General features: G+C 47.5%; 1 protein-coding gene and 1 long non-coding RNA gene across 3 annotated transcripts in view; one reads left to right on the top strand and one right to left on the bottom strand.

Moving 5' to 3' along the window:
• The window catches only part of STAB1 (stabilin 1), a 605,861-nt gene that overhangs the window by 469,198 nt on the left and 114,495 nt on the right, over nt 1-22,168 (bottom strand). The window contains exon 1 of one of the 2 annotated variants that reach the window (XM_063940633.1): nt 853-936. The exons of the other annotated variant lie outside the window; for it this stretch is intronic. The gene's annotated coding sequence lies outside the window, so the exon portion shown is untranslated. Of the gene's footprint in view, nt 1-852; nt 937-22,168 lie in introns of those variants that run through there. 2 annotated transcript variants of the gene reach the window in all.
• Nucleotides 1,495-22,168, top strand: part of LOC134958201 (uncharacterized) — a 48,010-nt gene continuing 27,336 nt past the window's right edge. Inside the window, exon 1 of the long non-coding RNA XR_010186905.1 lies at nt 1,495-1,895. This is a non-coding gene — a long non-coding RNA (uncharacterized LOC134958201). The remainder of the gene's footprint in view (nt 1,896-22,168) is intronic.

Here is a 22,168-nt window from a genome sequence, read left to right on the forward strand (position 1 = left end):
AGTTCGGGGAGGTTCAGATTCCGAGGAACCGAACCCGCTCATCACTATTTCACACGTAGTCAGTTTAATAATTATTATATTTTTTAATGGCGGTGTTATAATTTATATGGAACCATAAAATAATATACAGTATAATGGGGCTGACTGAGCTGGGAGCAGAGCACAAAAAGCTTTTTATCAGGAGCAATGCAAGGAGTGTAAATTGATTTATTTTTTGCATGCAGAGTAAATACTGGTTTACATGTAGCCAAGGGCGTAGCTACAGTAGGTGCAGGAGGTGCGGCTGCTATGGGGCCCAGGCCCTCTCAGGGTCCCAGTCCTCCTCCTGCACCTAGATGCTGAGCCCCATTGGCTATTTCTATTTCTCAGCAATGTGCTGCGCACTGCAGCCACATCTGCTCTGGAGGCCGGCTCCGCATTTCCAGAGTCCTAAGTGATACAGGGAGGAGGCATGGCTGAGCCAGCAGAGACATCCCCGGACCGCGGCCACACCTCCTCCCAGCGTCAGTTAGGCAGTAAGGAGAGATGAGACGGAGCCGGCCGGGAGAGCAGAGCAGCACTGCTGATAACTAAAAAGCAGGCAACAGGGCTCTGATGGTGAGTGCCTGCCTGCTGGCACTTGGGGTAGGATCTTTGGTTTGTCCATTGGGGGCGGGGGGCAGTGTCTCCGTGGGTAGTCCCAGGGCCGGATTAACAATGGGGCGGATGGAGCTGCAGCTCCAGGCCCCCCATCAAAATAGGCCCAAAGCACCTGCTCTGCTGCTGCTGTAGAAAGGAAAACATGTTTTCCTACTACAGCAGCCATCCCAAGTATGTCCAAAGCCCCCCCTCCCGGCCGCGACCCCCCTTCACCTCCTCCAGCGGCACTTGCGGCACAGACTGTATACTTATGGCGGCGCAATGGGAGGCTGCTTCACTAGCCCTAGCCTCACTGCGCCGCACACAGTGACGTCAGCACGTGACAATGCTGCCCCAGCACCGCCGCGCACGCTCTGAAGGAAGCAGCAGCGCAGCAGCATGGGCTGATCAGCATACTGTAACAGCAGCAGAAACGGGCTGCTCCGTGAAGGCAGCCTGAGAGACAGCGTGATTGAGTATCATGAGGGGAGGGGAGGTGCTGGCTGTCAGCCTGGCTCCTACACTGATAGTAATGTAAGTATATAACTTAGACTTTAACTTGAATAAATGGATATATATATATATATATATATATACTGTTCACATGTATATAAAAATGTGTGTGTGTATATATATATATATATATATATATATATACTGTGTGTGTATATATATATATATATATATATATATGTGTGTGTGTCTACTGTGCATATACATGCATACATACAGTATGTATACTACACACACATGGATATAAAAACATGTATATGTGTATACTGTATATATCTATATGTGTGTGTGTCAGGGCCGGATTAACAATGGGGCGGATGGAGCTGCAGCTCCAGGCCCCCCATCAAAATAGGCCCAAAGCACCTGCTCTGCTGCTGCTGTAGAAAGGAAAACATGTTTTCCTACTACAGCAGCCATCCCAAGTATGTCCAAAGCCCCCCCTCCCGGCCGCGACCCCCCTTCACCTCCTCCAGCGGCACTTGCGGCACAGACTGTATACTTATGGCGGCGCAATGGGAGGCTGCTTCACTAGCCCTAGCCTCACTGCGCCGCACACAGTGACGTCAGCACGTGACAATGCTGCCCCAGCACCGCCGCGCACGCTCTGAAGGAAGCAGCAGCGCAGCAGCATGGGCTGATCAGCATACTGTAACAGCAGCAGAAACGGGCTGCTCCGTGAAGGCAGCCTGAGAGACAGCGTGATTGAGTATCATGAGGGGAGGGGAGGTGCTGGCTGTCAGCCTGGCTCCTACACTGATAGTAATGTAAGTATATAACTTAGACTTTAACTTGAATAAATGGATATATATATATATATATATATATACTGTTCACATGTATATAAAAATGTGTGTGTGTATATATATATATATATATATATATATATATACTGTGTGTGTATATATATATATATATATATATATATGTGTGTGTGTCTACTGTGCATATACATGCATACATACAGTATGTATACTACACACACATGGATATAAAAACATGTATATGTGTATACTGTATATATCTATATGTGTGTGTGTGTGTGTGTATAATGTGAATATATATATATATATATATATATGTACTGTGTGTGTATATGTATGTATGTATGTATATGTGTATATAATATATATATACATATATTTTCTTGTTTTTATACATATGTGGACATATACCTTTATCTACGGTTCTAGTGTATGTATGTGTGGCAGCGGTATGGCATACCCGCACTTCGTCACTGACTCGAAAGTTGTTTTTTTTTATGAATAGTAGTGTGCAGAGCCATTGACACTGTACAGGCCTGCTGCACTTTTTACAAGCAAGGAAGCTACTCTTCTTATGTGTCCACTCGGGGTGCACCCGGTTCTCGCACCCACCGCCACTGGAACCTGCAGGGTGCCCACGTGGGGTGCACTGTACACAGTTCCCATAGCCGCCGCCGCTGGAGCCCACCAGATGCCCATGTGTGGTGCACCCGGTTCCCGAACCCACCACCGATGGAGCCTGTGGGGCACCCACGTGCGATGCACCCGGTTAATATAGCCTGGCGCCAGTGTGGGGCATGCCTGGTTCACGCACCTGCTGCCGCTAGAGCCTACTGAGCACCCACGTGGGGTTCGGCAGGTTCCCGAAAATGAAGCCTCTGGAGCACGCAGTCCTCTACCTGCCTCTTGAATAGGCATTATGATGTGTGGCATAACGTGTAATAGGTGTTACAGTGTGTGGCATAATGGGTAATAGGCATTACAATGTGAGGCATAATGTGGAATGGGCATTAAGGTGTGTGGCACAATGTGTAATGGGCATTATGGTGTGTGGCAGAATGTGTAATGGGCATTGCGGTGTGTGGCATAAAGCATAATGGGCATTGCGGTGTGTGGCATAAAGCATAATGGGCATTGCGGTGTGTGGCATAAAGTATAAGGGGTATTACTATAAGGAACAAAAATGACAAATAATGTAAAGGGGATGAATCAGTTATTTTTTCCTGTGTTTTTGTTTTTCCTGTGTTTCTACGAATCCCCTGTGTAACGTTACGGCTCCACTAGAGAAAGAATAAGCGGCACGCCTGACGTTTTTTCAAGTGATATATGTTATTCAATTGAAATCCAAAAATAAAGTCGATCGAATAATATATCACTTAAAAAAACGTCAGAAGTGCCGCCTATTCTTTCTCCGGTGGAGCCGTAGCATTACACAGGGGGTTCATTATATATATTTGATAGTACAGATGGTGTAATGGTTAGTATTACTGCCTCACAGCACCGAGGTCATGGGTTCAATTTCCACCATGGCCTAAATGTGTGGAGTTTGTATATTCTCCCTGTGTGTGTGTGGGTTTCCTCCGGGTACTCTGGTTTCCTCCCACAATCCAAAAATATACTGGTAGGTTAATATATATTATGTATGTGTGTATAGAATTATATATATATATATATATATATATATATATATATATAATGTATATATGCATACAAATATAATTATTTGTAATTTGCTCATATTAGATTGCGTTTGCTAGTATTGTATGCGTAGGTATGTTCTCCCATTGGAGCCATGAGATAAAGGGATGTTCAAAATTATTCCTGTAATTTAGCTAGTCCTTCAAATCTTTGGATCAGTGCTATGATATTGGGGGTCATTCCGAGTTGATCGCTAGCTGCCGTTGTTCGCAGCGCAGTGATCAGGCTAAAAATCTGCATTTCTGTGCATGCACCGCAATGCGCACGTGCGACGTACGGGTACAAAGGCCTTTGTGGTTTTGCACAGGTTCTAGCTACGTTTTCATTCTCACTGGGGGCCGCAAGAAGATTGACATGAAGTGGGCGTTTCTGGGTGGCAACTGACCGGTTCAGGGAGTGCTTAGAAAAACGCAGGCGTGCCAGGGAAAACGCAGGCGTGGCTGGGTGAACGCTGGGCGGGTGTGTGACGTCAAAAGCCGTCCCTCCAACGTTAGAATCAACGCACATGAAGAGTAAGTACAGGGCTGGTCTTGTTTTGCACAAAATGTTTCTCTGACGTCCTAGTGGATGCTGGGAACTCCGAAAGGACCATGGGGAATAGCGGCTCCGCAGGAGACTGGGCACAACTAAAGAAAGCTTTTAGGTCACCTGGTGTGCACTGGCTCCTCCCACTATGACCCTCCTCCAAGCCTCAGTTAGATTTTGTGCCCGGCCGAGCTGGATGCACACTAGGGGCTCTCCTGAGCTTCTAGAAAGAAAGTATATAATTAGGTTTTTTATTTTACAGTGAGACCTGCTGACAACAGGCTCACTGCAGCGAGGGACTAAGGGGAGAAGAAGCGAACCTACCTGCTTGCAGCTAGCTTGGGCTTCTTAGGCTACTGGACACCATTAGCTCCAGAGGGATCGACCGCATGGAACTGGCCTTGGTGTTCGGTCCCGAAGCCGCGCCGCCGTCCCCCTTACAGAGCCAGAAGCAAGAAGAGGTCCGGAAAATCGGCGGCAGAAGACATCAGTCTTCACCAAGGTAGCGCACAGCACTGCAGCTGTGCGCCATTGCTCCTCATGCACACTTCACACTCCGGTCACTGAGGGTGCAGGGCGCTGGGGGGGGGGCGCCCTGAGCAGCAATAAAAACACCTTGGCTGGCATATATATCACAATATATAGCCCCAGAGGCTATATATGTGATAAATACCCCTGCCAGAATCCATAAAAAAGCGGGAGAAAAGTCAGCGAAAAAGGGGCGGAGCTATCTCTCTCAGCACACTGGCGCCATTTTCTCTTCACAGTGCAACTGGAAGACCGCTCCCCAGGCTCTCCCCTATAGTTTTCAGGCTCAAAGGGTTAAAAAGAGAGGGGGGGCACTAAATTTAGGCGCAATATTGTATATACAAGCAGCTATTGGGAAAAATTCACTCAATATAGTGTTAATCCCTAAATTATATAGCGCTCTGGTGTGTGCTGGCATACTCTCTCTCTGTCTCCCCAAAGGGCTGTGTGGGGTCCTGTCCTCAGTCAGAGCATTCCCTGTGTGTGTGCGGTGTGTCGGTACGGCTGTGTCGACACGTTTGATGAGGAGGCTTATGTGATGGCAGAGCAGATGCCGATAAATGTGATGTCGCCACCTGTGGGGCCGACACCAGAGTGGATGGATAGGTGGAAGGTATAAACCGACAGTGTCAACTCCTTACATAAAAGGCTGGATGACGTAACAGCTATGGGACAGCCGGCTTCTCAGCCCGCGCCTGCCCAGGCGTCTCAAAGGCCATCATGGGGCTCAAAAACGCCCGCTCCCTCAGATGGCAGACACAGATGTCGACACGGAGTCTGACTCCAGTGTCGACGAGGTTGAGACATACACACAATCCACTACGAACATCCGTTACATGATCCCGGCAATAAAAAATGTGTTACACATTTCTGACATTAACCCAAGTACCACTAAAAAAGGGTTTTATGTTTGGGGAGAAAAAGCAGGCAGTGTTTTGTTCCCCCATCAAATGAGTGAATGAAGTGTGAAAAAGCGTGGGTTCCCCCGATAAGAAACTGGTAATTTCTAAAAAGTTACTGATGGCGTACCCTTTCCCGCCAGAGGATAAGTTACGCTGGGAGATATCCCCTAGGGGTGGATAAGGCGCTCACACGTTTGTCAAAAAAGGTGGCACTGCCGTCTTAGGATACGGCCACTTTGAAGGTACCTGCTGATAAAAAGCAGGAGGCTATCCTGAAGTCTGTATTTACACACTCAGGTACTAGACTGAGACCTGCAGATAGTGCTGCTGCAGCGTGGTCTGTAACCCTGTCAAAAAGGGATACTATTTTGCGAACATAAGACGTCGTCTTATATATGAGGGATGCACAGAGGGATATTTTGCCGACTGGCATCCAGAATTAATGCAATGTCCATTCGGTCAGGAGGTTATTAGAGACCCGACACTGGACAGGTGATGCTGACTTTAAAAAGCACATAGAGCCTTATAAGGGTGAGGAATTGTTTGGGGATGGTCTCTGGGACCTCGTATCCACAGCAACAGCTGGGAAGAAAAATTTTTTACCTCAGGTTTCCTCACAGCCTCAGAAAGCACTGTATTATCAGGTACAGTCCTTTCGGCTTCAGAAATGCAAGCGTGTAAAACGAGGGAAGAGGGAAAAAGCTGCCCCAGTCAGCCAGTTCCCAGAATCAAAATTCTTCCCCCGCTTCCTCTGAGTCCACCGCATGACGGAGGGGCTCCACAGGCGTAACCAGGTACGGTGGGGGGCCGCCTCAAAAATTTCAGCGATCAGTGGGCTCGCTCACAGGTGGATCCCTAGATCCTTCAAGTAGTATCTCAGGGGTACAAGCTGGAATTCGGGGCGTCTCCCCCCCGCCGTTTCCTCAAATCTGCCTTGCCGACAACTCCCTCAGGCAGGGAGACTGTGCTAGAGGCAATTCACAAGCTGTATTCCCAGCAGGTGATAGTCAAGGTGCCCCTACTTCAACAAGGACGGGGTTACTATTCCACACTGTTTGTGGTACCGAAACCGGACGGTTCGGTGAGACCCATTTTATATTTGAAATCCTTGAACACATACATAAAAAAATTCAAGTTCAAGATGGAATCGCTCAGGGCGATTATTGCAAGCCTGGAGGAGGGGGATTACATGGTATCCCTGGACATCAAGGAGGCTTACCTACATGTCCCCATTTACCATCCTCACCAGGAGTACCTCAGATTGTGGTACAGGATTGCCATTACCAATTCCAAACACTGCCGTTTGGACTGTCCACGGCACCGAGGGTCTTTACCAAGGTAATGGCAGAAATGATTATACTCCTTCGAGAAAGGAAGTTTTAATTATCCCGTACTTGGACGATCTCCTTATAAAGGCGAGGTCCAAGGAGCAGTTGTTGGTCGGAGTAGCACTATCTCGGGAAGTGCTACAACAGCACGGATGGATTCTATACATTCCAAAGTCACAGCTGGTTCCTACCACACGCCTACTGTTCCTGGGGATGGTTCTGGACACAGAACAGAAAAAAGTGTTTCTCCCGCAGGAGAAAGCCAAGGAGTTGTCATCTCTAGTCAGAGACCTCCTGAAACCAAAACAGGTATCGGTGCATCACTGCACACGAGTCCTGGGAAAAATGGTAGCTTCTTACGAAGAAAAATTCCATTCGGCAGGTTCCATGCAAGAAACTTTCAGTGGGACCTCTTGGACAAGTGGTCGGGATCGCATCTTCAGATGCATCGGCTGATAACCCTGTCTCCAAGGACCAGGGTATCTCTACTGTGGTGGCTGCAGAGTGCTCATCTTCAAGAGGGCCGCAGATTCGGCATACAGGACTGGGTCCTGGTAACCACGGATGCCAGCCTTCGAGGCTGGGGGGCAGTCACACAGGGAAGAAATTCCCAAGGACTTTGGTCAAGTCAGGAGTCGTCCCTACACCTAAATATTCTGGAACTGAGGGCCATTTACAATGCCCTAAGTCTGGCAAGGCCTCTGCTTCAAAACCAGCCGGTACTGATCCAATCAGACAACATCACGGCAGTCGCCCATGTAAACCGACAGGGCGGCACAAGAAGCAGGATGGCGATGGCAGAAGCCACAAGGATTCTCCGATGGGCGGAAAATCACGTCTTAGCACTGTCAGCAGTGTTCATTCCGGGAGTGGACAACTGGGAAGCAGACTTCCTCAGCGGACACGACCTACACCCGGGAGAGTGGGGACTTCATCCAGAAGTCTTCCAACTGTTGGTAAACCGTTGGGAAAGGCCACAGGTGGACATGATGGCGTCCCGCCTAAACATAAAACTAGAGAGATATTGCGCCAGGTCAAGGGACCCTCAGGCGATAGCTGTGGACGCTCTAGTGACACCGTGGGTGTACCAGTCAGTTTATGTGTTCCCTCCTCTGCCTCTCATACCAAGGGTACTGAGAATAATAAGAAAACGAGGAGTAAGAACAATACTCGTGGTTCCGGATTGGCCAAGACGAGCGTGGTACCCGGAACTTCAAGAGATGATCTCAGAGGACCAATGGCCTCTGCCGCTCAGACAGGACCTGCTGCAGCAGGGGCCCTGTCTGTTCCAAGACTTACCGCGGCTGCGTTTGACGGCATGGCGGTTGAACGCCGGATCCTGAAGGAAAAGGGCATTCCGGAGGAAGTCATTCCTACGCTGATTAAAGCCAGGAAAGATGTAACTGCAAAGCATTATCACCGCATATGGCGGATGTATGTTGCTTGGTGTGAGGCCAAAAAGGCCCCAACAGAGGAATTTCAACTGGGTCGATTTCTGCATTTCCTACAAGCAGGAGTGACTATGGGCCTGAAATTAGGCTCCATTAAGGTACAGATCTCGGCTCTGTCGATTTTCTTCCAGAAAGAACTAGCTTCACTACCGGAAGTTCAGACGTTTGTTAAGGGAGTGCTGCATATTCAGCCCCCTTTTGTGCCTCCAGTGGCACCTTGGGATCTCAACGTGGTGTTGAGTTTCTTAAAATCACATTGGTTTGAGCCACTTAAAACTGTGGATTTAAAATATCTCACGTGGAAAGTGGTCATGTTATTGGCCTTGGCTTCAGCCAGGCGTGTGTCAGAATTGGCGGCTTTGTCATGTAAAAGCCCTTATCTGATTTTCCATATGGATAGGGCAGAATTGAGGACTCGTCCCCAGTTTCTCCCTAAGGTGGTATCAGCTTTTCACTTGACCAACCTATTGTGGTGCCTGCGGCTACTAGGGACTTGGAGGATTCCAAGTTGCTGGACGTAGTCAGGGCCTTGAAAATTAATGTTTCCAGGACGGCTAGAGTCAGGAAAACTGACTCGCTATTTATCCTGTATGCACCCAACAAGCTGGGTGCTCCTGCTTCTAAGCAGACTATTGCTCGCTGGATTTGTAGCACAATTCAGCTGGTGCATTCTGCGGCTGGACTGCCGCATCCTAAATCAGTAAAAGCCCATTCCACAAGGAAGGTGGGCTCATCTTGGGCGGCTGCCCGAGGGGTCTCGGCTTTACAACTTTGCCGAGCAGCTACTTGGTCAGGGGCAAACACGTTTGCAAAATTCTACAAATTTGATACCCTGGCTGAGGAGGACCTTGAGTTCTCTCATTTGGTGCTGCAGAGTCATCCGCACTCTCCCGCCCGTTTGGGAGCTTTGGTATAATCCCCATGGTCCTTTCGGAGTTCCCAGCATCCACTAGGACGTCAGAGAAAATAAGATTTTACTCACCGGTTAATCTATTTCTGTAGTCCGTAGTGGATGCTGGGCGCCCGTCCCAAGTGCGGATTGTCTGCAATACTTGTACATAGTTATTGTTAACTAAAGGGTTATTGTTGAGCCATCTGTTGAGAGGCTCAGTTGTTTTCATACTGTTAAACTGGGTATGGTATCACGAGTTATACGGTGTGATTGGTGTGGCTGGTAAGAGTCTTACCCGGGATTCAAAATCCTTCCTTATTATGTCAGCTCGTCCGGGCACAGTGTCCTAACTGAGGCTTGGAGGAGGGTCATAGTGGGAGGAGCCAGTGCACACCAGGTGACCTAAAAGCTTTCTTTAGTTGTGCCCAGTCTCCTGCGGAGCCGCTATTCCCCATGGTCCTTTCGGAGTTCCCAGCATCCACTACGGACTACGAGAAATAGATTTACCGGTGAGTAAAATCTTATTTTTTGCAGGCGCTCTGCTGCACAAGCGTTCGCACTTCTGCAAAGCGAAAATACACTCCCAGTGGGCGGCGACAATGCATTTGCACGGCTGCTAAAACCTGCTAGCGAGCGATCAACTCGGAATGACCACCTTGGTCCTTATTAGTCCGTGTGCACTGATGTTACTTGGTAACTGGTAGCTGCATTAGAAATTGTTTGCGTTCCATGGGAGTAGCTACTGTAGCTGTAGATATCCAGTTTTCTGTTCCAGCATGAGATGCACAGTTCTGGTGCATCAGTACCAGATGATGTTCATGTGATACCCTGAGGTTACAGGCAGAGCGGTAGAACTTTGCCTAACCAATTACATGACTTAAGTGTTCTGTTTTCTGTTGTGCTTGGACCTTATGTTAATATTGTTGCTTCAGTACAGGACAGTGGTTTTCAAAGTATGGGGAAGATGTACTAAGCATTGAAAAGAGTGGGGAAGTGAGCCAGTGGAGAAGTTGGCCATGGTAACCAATCAGTTGCTCTGTATATATTTATACAGTAGTATGCAAATTATAAATGTTACTTCAATGCTGATTGGTTACCATGGGCAACTTGTCCAGTGGCTCACTTCTCCACTATGTTCACTGCTTAGTACATCTGTCCTTGTGTGCCGTGGCACCCTGGGGTGACTCTTGCAGGGGTACCTTGGATTGGTGGTGTTATAAGCAAAACCAGTGCTGGTGGCTGTCAATCATAAAATATTTGGAGAGACAGAAGTTAATCTTGTCCCTCACCTCATAATAGAACCCAAGGATGACATATAAACACAATTTACTTAATATAATATTTATTTCTAAATTTCTCAACAAGAAACTGTTGGCCTAGGGTCGACGTGAAAAATTTTTCTGATGCCATAGGGCGCCTTGATTTAAAAAAAGTTTGGGAACCACTGGTAGTGGAACTGATATCACTTCGGGGGAGGCCAGGCATTCCAAGGTGGAACACATGTAGTTTGGAGCCTTTTTTACCCATGGTTCTGATGGTATAAGTAGAAAGGCCTGTGAGACAGTGCTGTAATCTCTGCCTGATCTGCTGCACTTGTGCTTTGATGCTGCCCCAAATGTTCGGAGGAATCAAAATGCTGACTCTGACTTTTTGCTATGAGTTTTGGTCAATAAACATTTGATATTTGATAAAGTCCAGTGAGTGCCCTCTCCTCCATCTAATGGAATAAAAGCTGGTACAGCGCATGTGTTGACGCTGTTGGAAATAATTGGGCATTTAAGTGCTGAGAGCTTTCTATTTTTCACATGCATACATACACATATTATATATATATATATATATATATATATATAGCACTCATCACACCCCCATATCAGTAGCCACACACCCACCATGCTGGTCGCACCCCCTGCAGTGGCACATAATAGGCCCTTCAGAAATTTCAGCTCCAGGCCCATTAGGACCTTAATCTGGCACTGGTGTGTGTGTGTGTGTATAATGTGAATATATATATATATATATATATATGTACTGTGTGTGTATATGTATGTATGTATGTATATGTGTATATAATATATATATACATATATTTTCTTGTTTTTATACATATGTGGACATATACCTTTATCTACGGTTCTAGTGTATGTATGTGTGGCAGCGGTATGGCATACCCGCACTTCGTCACTGACTCGAAAGTTGTTTTTTTTTATGAATAGTAGTGTGCAGAGCCATTGACACTGTACAGGCCTGCTGCACTTTTTACAAGCAAGGAAGCTACTCTTCTTATGTGTCCACTCGGGGTGCACCCGGTTCTCGCACCCACCGCCACTGGAACCTGCAGGGTGCCCACGTGGGGTGCACTGTACACAGTTCCCATAGCCGCCGCCGCTGGAGCCCACCAGATGCCCATGTGTGGTGCACCCGGTTCCCGAACCCACCACCGATGGAGCCTGTGGGGCACCCACGTGCGATGCACCCGGTTAATATAGCCTGGCGCCAGTGTGGGGCATGCCTGGTTCACGCACCTGCTGCCGCTAGAGCCTACTGAGCACCCACGTGGGGTTCGGCAGGTTCCCGAAAATGAAGCCTCTGGAGCACGCAGTCCTCTACCTGCCTCTTGAATAGGCATTATGATGTGTGGCATAACGTGTAATAGGTGTTACAGTGTGTGGCATAATGGGTAATAGGCATTACAATGTGAGGCATAATGTGGAATGGGCATTAAGGTGTGTGGCACAATGTGTAATGGGCATTATGGTGTGTGGCAGAATGTGTAATGGGCATTGCGGTGTGTGGCATAAAGCATAATGGGCATTGCGGTGTGTGGCATAAAGCATAATGGGCATTGCGGTGTGTGGCATAAAGTATAAGGGGTATTACTATAAGGAACAAAAATGACAAATAATGTAAAGGGGATGAATCAGTTATTTTTTCCTGTGTTTTTGTTTTTCCTGTGTTTCTACGAATCCCCTGTGTAACGTTACGGCTCCACTAGAGAAAGAATAAGCGGCACGCCTGACGTTTTTTCAAGTGATATATGTTATTCAATTGAAATCCAAAAATAAAGTCGATCGAATAATATATCACTTAAAAAAACGTCAGAAGTGCCGCCTATTCTTTCTCCGGTGGAGCCGTAGCATTACACAGGGGGTTCATTATATATATTTGATAGTACAGATGGTGTAATGGTTAGTATTACTGCCTCACAGCACCGAGGTCATGGGTTCAATTTCCACCATGGCCTAAATGTGTGGAGTTTGTATATTCTCCCTGTGTGTGTGTGGGTTTCCTCCGGGTACTCTGGTTTCCTCCCACAATCCAAAAATATACTGGTAGGTTAATATATATTATGTATGTGTGTATAGAATTATATATATATATATATATATATATATATATATAATGTATATATGCATACAAATATAATTATTTGTAATTTGCTCATATTAGATTGCGTTTGCTAGTATTGTATGCGTAGGTATGTTCTCCCATTGGAGCCATGAGATAAAGGGATGTTCAAAATTATTCCTGTAATTTAGCTAGTCCTTCAAATCTTTGGATCAGTGCTATGATATTGGGGGTCATTCCGAGTTGATCGCTAGCTGCCGTTGTTCGCAGCGCAGTGATCAGGCTAAAAATCTGCATTTCTGTGCATGCACCGCAATGCGCACGTGCGACGTACGGGTACAAAGGCCTTTGTGGTTTTGCACAGGTTCTAGCTACGTTTTCATTCACACTGGGGGCCGCAAGAAGATTGACATGAAGTGGGCGTTTCTGGGTGGCAACTGACCGGTTCAGGGAGTGCTTAGAAAAACGCAGGCGTGCCAGGGAAAACGCAGGCGTGGCTGGGTGAACGCTGGGCGGGTGTGTGACGTCAAAAGCCGTCCCTCCAACGTTAGAATCAACGCACATGAAGAGTAAGTACAGGGCTGGTCTTGTTTTGCACAAAATGTTTCTCTGACGTCCTAGTGGATGCTGGGAACTCCGAAAGGACCATGGGGAATAGCGGCTCCGCAGGAGACTGGGCACAACTAAAGAAAGCTTTTAGGTCACCTGGTGTGCACTGGCTCCTCCCACTATGACCCTCCTCCAAGCCTCAGTTAGATTTTGTGCCCGGCCGAGCTGGATGCACACTAGGGGCTCTCCTGAGCTTCTAGAAAGAAAGTATATAATTAGGTTTTTTATTTTACAGTGAGACCTGCTGACAACAGGCTCACTGCAGCGAGGGACTAAGGGGAGAAGAAGCGAACCTACCTGCTTGCAGCTAGCTTGGGCTTCTTAGGCTACTGGACACCATTAGCTCCAGAGGGATCGACCGCATGGAACTGGCCTTGGTGTTCGGTCCCGAAGCCGCGCCGCCGTCCCCCTTACAGAGCCAGAAGCAAGAAGAGGTCCGGAAAATCGGCGGCAGAAGACATCAGTCTTCACCAAGGTAGCGCACAGCACTGCAGCTGTGCGCCATTGCTCCTCATGCACACTTCACACTCCGGTCACTGAGGGTGCAGGGCGCTGGGGGGGGGGCGCCCTGAGCAGCAATAAAAACACCTTGGCTGGCATATATATCACAATATATAGCCCCAGAGGCTATATATGTGATAAATACCCCTGCCAGAATCCATAAAAAAGCGGGAGAAAAGTCAGCGAAAAAGGGGCGGAGCTATCTATCTCAGCACACTGGCGCCATTTTCTCTTCACAGTGCAACTGGAAGACCGCTCCCCAGGCTCTCCCCTATAGTTTTCAGGCTCAAAGGGTTAAAAAGAGAGGGGGGGCACTAAATTTAGGCGCAATATTGTATATACAAGCAGCTATTGGGAAAAATTCACTCAATATAGTGTTAATCCCTAAATTATATAGCGCTCTGGTGTGTGCTGGCATACTCTCTCTCTGTCTCCCCAAAGGGCTGTGTGGGGTCCTGTCCTCAGTCAGAGCATTCCCTGTGTGTGTGCGGTGTGTCGGTACGGCTGTGTCGACACGTTTGATGAGGAGGCTTATGTGATGGCAGAGCAGATGCCGATAAATGTGATGTCGCCACCTGTGGGGCCGACACCAGAGTGGATGGATAGGTGGAAGGTATAAACCGACAGTGTCAACTCCTTACATAAAAGGCTGGATGACGTAACAGCTATGGGACAGCCGGCTTCTCAGCCCGCGCCTGCCCAGGCGTCTCAAAGGCCATCATGGGGCTCAAAAACGCCCGCTCCCTCAGATGGCAGACACAGATGTCGACACGGAGTCTGACTCCAGTGTCGACGAGGTTGAGACATACACACAATCCACTACGAACATCCGTTACATGATCCCGGCAATAAAAAATGTGTTACACATTTCTGACATTAACCCAAGTACCACTAAAAAAGGGTTTTATGTTTGGGGAGAAAAAGCAGGCAGTGTTTTGTTCCCCCATCAAATGAGTGAATGAAGTGTGAAAAAGCGTGGGTTCCCCCGATAAGAAACTGGTAATTTCTAAAAAGTTACTGATGGCGTACCCTTTCCCGCCAGAGGATAAGTTACGCTGGGAGATATCCCCTAGGGGTGGATAAGGCGCTCACACGTTTGTCAAAAAAGGTGGCACTGCCGTCTTAGGATACGGCCACTTTGAAGGTACCTGCTGATAAAAAGCAGGAGGCTATCCTGAAGTCTGTATTTACACACTCAGGTACTAGACTGAGACCTGCAGATAGTGCTGCTGCAGCGTGGTCTGTAACCCTGTCAAAAAGGGATACTATTTTGCGAACATAAGACGTCGTCTTATATATGAGGGATGCACAGAGGGATATTTTGCCGACTGGCATCCAGAATTAATGCAATGTCCATTCGGTCAGGAGGTTATTAGAGACCCGACACTGGACAGGTGATGCTGACTTTAAAAAGCACATAGAGCCTTATAAGGGTGAGGAATTGTTTGGGGATGGTCTCTGGGACCTCGTATCCACAGCAACAGCTGGGAAGAAAAATTTTTTACCTCAGGTTTCCTCACAGCCTCAGAAAGCACTGTATTATCAGGTACAGTCCTTTCGGCTTCAGAAATGCAAGCGTGTAAAACGAGGGAAGAGGGAAAAAGCTGCCCCAGTCAGCCAGTTCCCAGAATCAAAATTCTTCCCCCGCTTCCTCTGAGTCCACCGCATGACGGAGGGGCTCCACAGGCGTAACCAGGTACGGTGGGGGGCCGCCTCAAAAATTTCAGCGATCAGTGGGCTCGCTCACAGGTGGATCCCTAGATCCTTCAAGTAGTATCTCAGGGGTACAAGCTGGAATTCGGGGCGTCTCCCCCCCGCCGTTTCCTCAAATCTGCCTTGCCGACAACTCCCTCAGGCAGGGAGACTGTGCTAGAGGCAATTCACAAGCTGTATTCCCAGCAGGTGATAGTCAAGGTGCCCCTACTTCAACAAGGACGGGGTTACTATTCCACACTGTTTGTGGTACCGAAACCGGACGGTTCGGTGAGACCCATTTTATATTTGAAATCCTTGAACACATACATAAAAAAATTCAAGTTCAAGATGGAATCGCTCAGGGCGATTATTGCAAGCCTGGAGGAGGGGGATTACATGGTATCCCTGGACATCAAGGAGGCTTACCTACATGTCCCCATTTACCATCCTCACCAGGAGTACCTCAGATTGTGGTACAGGATTGCCATTACCAATTCCAAACACTGCCGTTTGGACTGTCCACGGCACCGAGGGTCTTTACCAAGGTAATGGCAGAAATGATTATACTCCTTCGAGAAAGGAAGTTTTAATTATCCCGTACTTGGACGATCTCCTTATAAAGGCGAGGTCCAAGGAGCAGTTGTTGGTCGGAGTAGCACTATCTCGGGAAGTGCTACAACAGCACGGATGGATTCTATACATTCCAAAGTCACAGCTGGTTCCTACCACACGCCTACTGTTCCTGGGGATGGTTCTGGACACAGAACAGAAAAAAGTGTTTCTCCCGCAGGAGAAAGCCAAGGAGTTGTCATCTCTAGTCAGAGACCTCCTGAAACCAAAACAGGTATCGGTGCATCACTGCACACGAGTCCTGGGAAAAATGGTAGCTTCTTACGAAGAAAAATTCCATTCGGCAGGTTCCATGCAAGAAACTTTCAGTGGGACCTCTTGGACAAGTGGTCGGGATCGCATCTTCAGATGCATCGGCTGATAACCCTGTCTCCAAGGACCAGGGTATCTCTACTGTGGTGGCTGCAGAGTGCTCATCTTCAAGAGGGCCGCAGATTCGGCATACAGGACTGGGTCCTGGTAACCACGGATGCCAGCCTTCGAGGCTGGGGGGCAGTCACACAGGGAAGAAATTCCCAAGGACTTTGGTCAAGTCAGGAGTCGTCCCTACACCTAAATATTCTGGAACTGAGGGCCATTTACAATGCCCTAAGTCTGGCAAGGCCTCTGCTTCAAAACCAGCCGGTACTGATCCAATCAGACAACATCACGGCAGTCGCCCATGTAAACCGACAGGGCGGCACAAGAAGCAGGATGGCGATGGCAGAAGCCACAAGGATTCTCCGATGGGCGGAAAATCACGTCTTAGCACTGTCAGCAGTGTTCATTCCGGGAGTGGACAACTGGGAAGCAGACTTCCTCAGCGGACACGACCTACACCCGGGAGAGTGGGGACTTCATCCAGAAGTCTTCCAACTGTTGGTAAACCGTTGGGAAAGGCCACAGGTGGACATGATGGCGTCCCGCCTAAACATAAAACTAGAGAGATATTGCGCCAGGTCAAGGGACCCTCAGGCGATAGCTGTGGACGCTCTAGTGACACCGTGGGTGTACCAGTCAGTTTATGTGTTCCCTCCTCTGCCTCTCATACCAAGGGTACTGAGAATAATAAGAAAACGAGGAGTAAGAACAATACTCGTGGTTCCGGATTGGCCAAGACGAGCGTGGTACCCGGAACTTCAAGAGATGATCTCAGAGGACCAATGGCCTCTGCCGCTCAGACAGGACCTGCTGCAGCAGGGGCCCTGTCTGTTCCAAGACTTACCGCGGCTGCGTTTGACGGCATGGCGGTTGAACGCCGGATCCTGAAGGAAAAGGGCATTCCGGAGGAAGTCATTCCTACGCTGATTAAAGCCAGGAAAGATGTAACTGCAAAGCATTATCACCGCATATGGCGGATGTATGTTGCTTGGTGTGAGGCCAAAAAGGCCCCAACAGAGGAATTTCAACTGGGTCGATTTCTGCATTTCCTACAAGCAGGAGTGACTATGGGCCTGAAATTAGGCTCCATTAAGGTACAGATCTCGGCTCTGTCGATTTTCTTCCAGAAAGAACTAGCTTCACTACCGGAAGTTCAGACGTTTGTTAAGGGAGTGCTGCATATTCAGCCCCCTTTTGTGCCTCCAGTGGCACCTTGGGATCTCAACGTGGTGTTGAGTTTCTTAAAATCACATTGGTTTGAGCCACTTAAAACTGTGGATTTAAAATATCTCACGTGGAAAGTGGTCATGTTATTGGCCTTGGCTTCAGCCAGGCGTGTGTCAGAATTGGCGGCTTTGTCATGTAAAAGCCCTTATCTGATTTTCCATATGGATAGGGCAGAATTGAGGACTCGTCCCCAGTTTCTCCCTAAGGTGGTATCAGCTTTTCACTTGACCAACCTATTGTGGTGCCTGCGGCTACTAGGGACTTGGAGGATTCCAAGTTGCTGGACGTAGTCAGGGCCTTGAAAATTAATGTTTCCAGGACGGCTAGAGTCAGGAAAACTGACTCGCTATTTATCCTGTATGCACCCAACAAGCTGGGTGCTCCTGCTTCTAAGCAGACTATTGCTCGCTGGATTTGTAGCACAATTCAGCTGGTGCATTCTGCGGCTGGACTGCCGCATCCTAAATCAGTAAAAGCCCATTCCACAAGGAAGGTGGGCTCATCTTGGGCGGCTGCCCGAGGGGTCTCGGCTTTACAACTTTGCCGAGCAGCTACTTGGTCAGGGGCAAACACGTTTGCAAAATTCTACAAATTTGATACCCTGGCTGAGGAGGACCTTGAGTTCTCTCATTTGGTGCTGCAGAGTCATCCGCACTCTCCCGCCCGTTTGGGAGCTTTGGTATAATCCCCATGGTCCTTTCGGAGTTCCCAGCATCCACTAGGACGTCAGAGAAAATAAGATTTTACTCACCGGTTAATCTATTTCTGTAGTCCGTAGTGGATGCTGGGCGCCCGTCCCAAGTGCGGATTGTCTGCAATACTTGTACATAGTTATTGTTAACTAAAGGGTTATTGTTGAGCCATCTGTTGAGAGGCTCAGTTGTTTTCATACTGTTAAACTGGGTATGGTATCACGAGTTATACGGTGTGATTGGTGTGGCTGGTAAGAGTCTTACCCGGGATTCAAAATCCTTCCTTATTATGTCAGCTCGTCCGGGCACAGTGTCCTAACTGAGGCTTGGAGGAGGGTCATAGTGGGAGGAGCCAGTGCACACCAGGTGACCTAAAAGCTTTCTTTAGTTGTGCCCAGTCTCCTGCGGAGCCGCTATTCCCCATGGTCCTTTCGGAGTTCCCAGCATCCACTACGGACTACGAGAAATAGATTTACCGGTGAGTAAAATCTTATTTTTTGCAGGCGCTCTGCTGCACAAGCGTTCGCACTTCTGCAAAGCGAAAATACACTCCCAGTGGGCGGCGACAATGCATTTGCACGGCTGCTAAAACCTGCTAGCGAGCGATCAACTCGGAATGACCACCTTGGTCCTTATTAGTCCGTGTGCACTGATGTTACTTGGTAACTGGTAGCTGCATTAGAAATTGTTTGCGTTCCATGGGAGTAGCTACTGTAGCTGTAGATATCCAGTTTTCTGTTCCAGCATGAGATGCACAGTTCTGGTGCATCAGTACCAGATGATGTTCATGTGATACCCTGAGGTTACAGGCAGAGCGGTAGAACTTTGCCTAACCAATTACATGACTTAAGTGTTCTGTTTTCTGTTGTGCTTGGACCTTATGTTAATATTGTTGCTTCAGTACAGGACAGTGGTTTTCAAAGTATGGGGAAGATGTACTAAGCATTGAAAAGAGTGGGGAAGTGAGCCAGTGGAGAAGTTGGCCATGGTAACCAATCAGTTGCTCTGTATATATTTATACAGTAGTATGCAAATTATAAATGTTACTTCAATGCTGATTGGTTACCATGGGCAACTTGTCCAGTGGCTCACTTCTCCACTATGTTCACTGCTTAGTACATCTGTCCTTGTGTGCCGTGGCACCCTGGGGTGACTCTTGCAGGGGTACCTTGGATTGGTGGTGTTATAAGCAAAACCAGTGCTGGTGGCTGTCAATCATAAAATATTTGGAGAGACAGAAGTTAATCTTGTCCCTCACCTCATAATAGAACCCAAGGATGACATATAAACACAATTTACTTAATATAATATTTATTTCTAAATTTCTCAACAAGAAACTGTTGGCCTAGGGTCGACGTGAAAAATTTTTCTGATGCCATAGGGCGCCTTGATTTAAAAAAAGTTTGGGAACCACTGGTAGTGGAACTGATATCACTTCGGGGGAGGCCAGGCATTCCAAGGTGGAACACATGTAGTTTGGAGCCTTTTTTACCCATGGTTCTGATGGTATAAGTAGAAAGGCCTGTGAGACAGTGCTGTAATCTCTGCCTGATCTGCTGCACTTGTGCTTTGATGCTGCCCCAAATGTTCGGAGGAATCAAAATGCTGACTCTGACTTTTTGCTATGAGTTTTGGTCAATAAACATTTGATATTTGATAAAGTCCAGTGAGTGCCCTCTCCTCCATCTAATGGAATAAAAGCTGGTACAGCGCATGTGTTGACGCTGTTGGAAATAATTGGGCATTTAAGTGCTGAGAGCTTTCTATTTTTCACATGCATACATACACATATTATATATATATATATATATATATATATATATATATAGCACTCATCACACCCCCATATCAGTAGCCACACACCCACCATGCTGGTCGCACCCCCTGCAGTGGCACATAATAGGCCCTTCAGAAATTTCAGCTCCAGGCCCATTAGGACCTTAATCTGGCACTGGGTAGTCCATGGGGGGAGGGGTGTCTAAGCAGTAAGCCAGGGGTTGCCCCATGGATATTGTGCTGTGGGGCCCCCATTGGTATAGCTACAGTGCATTCGGAAAGTATTCACAGCGCTTCACTTTTTCCACATTTTGTTATGTTACAGCCTTATTCCAAAATAGAATAAATATTTTTTTCCCTCAAAATTCTACACACAATACCACATAATGATAACGTGAAAAATGTTTTTTTTAATTTAGATTTTTGCATATTTATTAAAAATTTTAAAAAATTAAGAAATCACATGTACATAACTATTCATACCATTCAGACCAAAAAGGATATTAGGACCTGATTCAGAAAGGATCACATAAGCAATCCAACCCACAGTTTACCGATGTTCGTGAAACTGCGCACACGTTGGACCTGTTCTGCGCATATGCAGCAAGGGTCCTGCAATCGCATCACAAGAATGCGAATGCCTCTGCCTGATTGACAGGCAGAGGCGTTCAGGGAGATGGACAGGGCCGTGGGATACAGTTTCCTTGGCCTCGCAAGCCACCCTGCGATGGCAAGCCTGAGTAATCTCAGGCTTACCAGCCTGCCGTCGCAGATGAACATCGCGACCCATGGTCACGATGTACATCCTGGACTGCAATTGCTTCAATCGCAGTATTGCTATCGCAAATACAGGAAGGAAGTGCATCCTGTATTTGCATTGCTAAGGATTACATTGCAAAAGTGTTGTGACAATGCAAGGAGTGTAAACAGGGGCGGATTGTACACATGTAATAGCTGCACTCCCTGCACGTATGGTAGCCAGGGCCGGATTAACAATGGGGCGGATGGAGCTGCAGCTCCAGGCCCACACATCAAATAGGCCCACAGCATCTGCACTGCTCTATGCTGCTGTAGACAGGAAAAAAAAATTCCTTCTACAGCAGCATTCCAACATCCCCGCTGCCTTCCCCCTCCTAACCTCCGCCGCCGCCTTAAAGATGATTTAAATGCCGCCACAGCCCACTGGCTGACAATGGCGGCGCAGTGAAAGGCTTTCCTAGCCCTCCCTGCGCCGCGTTCTTACAGTGAGACCCGGCGCCTCCTCCGCGCCGCAGACGTCACGACGTGTGACGTCATATAGGCGCCACCCCGCCTCCGCACACAGTATCCAGTTTCGCAGCACAGCACAGGCACTGCTCTCTCTGCTGCAAGCCCCGTGAAGGAAGCCCTGGCTGGTGTCTGACGCCGTCGCTCCTCAGTAGAGAGGATCACGGTGAGATGTTCGACACTTTAAGGGGTGGGCTGCCTGGCTGTACTACCGTATTTACACATAATAAATATTTCTTGAACTATGTAGTGCTGCGCTTTGCATGATGCCACTCTCTGCACAATACAGTATTATATATATATATATATATATATATATATATATATAACATGTATATATCCTAAACAGTGTGTGTGTGTATGTATATATATATATATATATATATATATATATATATATATATGATATACAGTATCTGTATATCTATATATATATCTATCTATATAGATATATATATATATAGATGAGGTAAATGAAGCAGCGGCACTCCGGTTTAAATCAATCAACGAATGTGTATTGTGTCAAAAGCATACATAAAGTGGTCACATAGGGCCAACATTTCGGGGTCCGCAACCCCTTTGTCAAGGCGTTAACAGTTCACGCCTTGACAAAGGGGTTGCAGACCCCGGAACGTTGGCCCTATGTGACCACTTTATGTATGCTTTTGACACAATACACGTTCGTTGATTGATTTAAACCAGAGTGCCGCTGCTTCATTTACCTCATCTCTACTTTATTCTGCTGCGGAGGGCACCCGGGATACTTGCCGATATTGGTAGAGCCGGGCAAATCTGCTCTTTTTAATTATATACATATATATATAGTACAAGGTTATCCACCTAGTGGA

The sequence above is a fragment of the Pseudophryne corroboree genome, chromosome 9, assembly GCF_028390025.1.
Source record: "Pseudophryne corroboree isolate aPseCor3 chromosome 9, aPseCor3.hap2, whole genome shotgun sequence".
In the NCBI taxonomy this organism is placed as follows: domain Eukaryota; kingdom Metazoa; phylum Chordata; class Amphibia; order Anura; family Myobatrachidae; genus Pseudophryne; species Pseudophryne corroboree.